This window comes from Tupaia chinensis, unplaced genomic scaffold (assembly GCF_000334495.1).
Source record: "Tupaia chinensis unplaced genomic scaffold, TupChi_1.0 Scaffold000369_1, whole genome shotgun sequence".
Taxonomy (NCBI): domain Eukaryota; kingdom Metazoa; phylum Chordata; class Mammalia; order Scandentia; family Tupaiidae; genus Tupaia; species Tupaia belangeri.
Window position 1 is genome coordinate 1,930,170 of NW_006159866.1, and position 4,022 is coordinate 1,934,191.

Genomic DNA, 4,022 nt, shown 5'->3' on the forward strand with positions numbered 1-4,022 from the left:
ATTTTACCAAAAATCAAAGCTGTTCCTCAGCTCCAGGGCTACCTGTGATCCGTGTTTGCCCTTACAAATGGAGTTTATCCTCACAAATTGGTGTTCTAGATTTTTTTTTTGCCAAGAACCTAATTAAATAACTGATTATATATATAAAAAAATACAGTTAAATAAAATAATTCTTTTAAAAAATAGCTATTTAGCTCTGCTTCCTGAGTAGGCCCCAATGTACTAGCAGTACTACTAGCAGCCAGACCATGGTCTCCAAAGACCATTTCCTACTGAAAGGAACAAAGGCTTTTTGGAAAAGGATGATTTTAGGTATGGGACAGGGAATATACAGAACAAAGTTAGAAAACCTTGTCTTAGACTGCAAGAAAGATTTTGTGACTTCTAAAGTCATGTCTAAAGAACTCAGGCCAACTTGTCATGGCTCTCACTAACAAAGATGAGAAAATTTGGGCATTAGGGAGGCTAAGTACGATAATGAATTGAAAAAGTCTGCTTATCTTGCTTTTCTTATAGAAACTATTACTAACAGTTAACCAAACAGTAACTGAAGTTTCTTCTTATAGTTGTACTATAACATAGCCATTCTGTAATCTGTAGTAAATTAATGGTTTTATGCGTTGCTTGTCAACTGCTGCTGGTATCACAAGAGAATCAAACATCATGTGCCTCCTGATGGAAGGCTCTTGACGTCGTCAATAGCAATTGAACCTGAATCTGATCAAGGCCCTAGATTCAATTACCAATTGATAGGAAATACAAAGTAGTATCTTTTTTTTTAAAAAAAATTTATTTTATTTAACTGTATTTATTTATTTATTTATTTTTAATTTGACCAGAGAGAGACAGAGAGAGAGAGGGAAAGTGAGAAAACAAGCCACCTGGTTTGGAATTTGAACTGTAGTTGCCCATGTGGGAGTCCAGTGCCTTTAACCACCACGCCACCTGCCGAACACCAAAGGAATATCTTAAACTACACCACAGTGATGTAACCTGGAAAATCCACACTGTGCAGAATTATAAAGGTCTAACAATTCGTTTTGTTTTTGCTTTTGTTTTTGTTTTTGTTTTTGTTTTCCCAAGAACTACTACTCTAAAAACTAGCAAAGGAAAAATGAGAAATGGTGAGGAACCTAGAGTTCCAAAGAGATTTAAAATATATTTCAACCAATCTCAGGATGGGGACCTTCTTTGGATTTTGATTCAAACTACTCAAATTTTCTAAGAAGACAGTGAGATAATAGGAAATTTGAATAACAAATAGATACTATTTTTTATAGAGGTTTTTTGTTATAAGGCTCATGTGCTCGCTGGAGAGATATGGAGAGACAGAAAAGCAAGAAATCACCCCCCAGCAAGGATGATCACAGTATAATCCCCTCTCCATGCTCCTCTCAGAATTTTGGCCATGCACGCACCTGTACTCAGTGTAAGTTTCAAGCTGCAGGTCTGGGACTCTAACTTCAGTCAGTGTAAAAATCCAGCAATGTAACCATTATGCCATCTGCCAGTCTCCCAAGTAGATACTCAATATATTGATAATTTTTTAAAAGAATTGTTTATTTGGGACCAGCAGTTAGTGTAATGGTTATGTCGCTGGACTCCCATGTAGCCGACCATGGTTTGAGTGGGGCAGCTGGGGTCCCTCTGGAGAATAGGGGCTCACAGGACAGGGACTGTCTTGTAAAGGCAGAAAGTAGCTGTCTGAAGTATAACTGCCGGACAGTAACTGTGCTGACTTCTACAGTCCCTTCCCCACTAGACAGACTCCAGCAGAAATCGTTCTAGTCTTTTCTCGAACTTTCTCAGTTTGGGATACCAAGATATATATGGACACAATGTAATTACAAGGCTTTTTTTTTTAAAAAAAAAAAACAAATTATTTATTTTAATTTTATTTATTCATTCATTTATTTTAATTTGACCAGAGAGAGAGAGATACAGAGAGATAGAGAGAGAAAGTGAGAAAGCAAGCCACAAGGCCCAGTATTCGAACCATGGTCGCCCATGTGGGAGTGTCCAGCACCTTAACCACCACACGACCTGCTGGTCCCCTATATTAATAACTTTAAAGTATTTTTGTATATGATAATGGTATCATGATTATGTTAACACTAATTTTTTAAATGTCCTTATTTATTTAGTTTGAACTATTTATTTATTTATTATTTTTATTTACTTTTAAAAATTTGACCAGACAGAGAGAGAGAGACATAAAGGGAAAGTGAGAGAACAAGCTGCCAGATCTGGAACTTGAACTGTGGTCAGCCCATAAATCAGACGGATTTTAAATATAAAATTAATTTGAATCCAGCACCCTGGCCACTATACCACCTGTTGGCTCTTGTTAACATTAATTTTATATTTCAAATCCATCTGATTTGGGGGCAAAACTTAATCATAAAAAGACTTAAGTTAGTGCTGGCCCCATAGATTGGGGCTTAAGGGAGCTGGATCTCAAATGTCCAACTGCAGTTCCAGTTCCCACTCCAGCGGCTTGAGGAACACATCAGGTGCATGTATTCCCCAAATCCTGATGAGATGGAGAAATAGAGGGAAAAGGACCTTGACCCACTGAGGGGTGCTTTCTGTCTCTCTCTGTTTGTGCTCTCTCTGATGAGCACATGGCAATAATAAATAAGTAGATAAATTTGTAAAAATTTGGCATGTGTTTGCTGGAGAGAGAGAGAGAGAGCAAAAGTGAGAAAGCACCTCCTTACGGGAATGATCATACCACAATCCCTCCTCCATCTCTCCCTCCTTTCAGGATTCTGAGCATGCACACACACACGCACACACATACACATACACACAATTATTATTTATTTATTTAATTCCATGTGCTATTATTATATTATTCTTTCATTCGACCAGTGAGAGACAGAGAGAAAAAGGGAAAGTGAGAAGGTAAGCCACTAGGTCCAAGGCTCAAACCACAATCAGCTATGTGAGAGTCCAATGCCTCGACCACCGTGCCACTGGCCCTTTCCAGCATATTTTTCAAGCTGCTGAGTCCAGAACTCAAACCACATGCTTAGCTGTATAGTATCCAGTCACCTTCATCACCACATCACTGGTGGGCCTGATAAGTAAATAAAATTTTTAAAAGAGTTAAATTGGATTAAATAGAGAAAAGGACATTTAATGAAAATAGCTGTTTGAACACACTTTTACAGCTGCTTCCTCCCAAACAAAGCAGAGAGACAAAAAAATACATGCATACATTTATGAACTTTGAGGTTGTAAACCCACAAGTACAAGAGACAAAGGGAAACTGGCCGGCGCCCCTCCACTCAAAAAAAGCCGGGGGGCCTCCCTGCCCCTCCCTGCCTCTCTGGCCCGGGATGGCCCGGAGGCCGAAAACAAGGTTGAAGAACTTGCAACTTAAGAAGATGATAGTTACCAGCCCTGCATTACCTCAGGGGAAAACAAGAACTACTCTGCCATTTTTAAGGAAGCCAGATACCCAAGGACAACTCACACTGCAGACCCCCACAACACCACTCCTGGTAACTACAAGATGACTGCTGTGCCGCATCAGCTGATAATTATCCCTGTGTACCAGAACTGCTTTCCTGAAACTGCATTCCTTGGAGACTCACCTACACTTGTGGATCTGCCGGAGACCCTTCCTTATCCAACCCTGAGTGGAGTTTATGCTCCCTATTACCAAAAACTTTATGAGCTGATGGTTGGAACTCGTGGCCTCTCTCCCTTTACTTGTATGTATCACTTTTTCAGTAACTCTTCTGGAAGACAACTGTATATAGCAGGGATATTGTAATGGGAGAGTGAGACAGGGCAGAGGGACAAACATAGGAAAAATAAAAAAAATAAAAAAAAAGAGAGGAAGAGGAAAAAAAAACATATATATGTGCATAAGCAAGAAAGTAGAAGTGGAATATTATTGATGATAACATGCTTGATTGGGTCACTGTGCAGTTTATTCTAGATGGGAAATTACATTTAGTACGCTGTGATGATACTCAGGGAATGAATGTTAGGGAAAAAAGAAAAAAAAC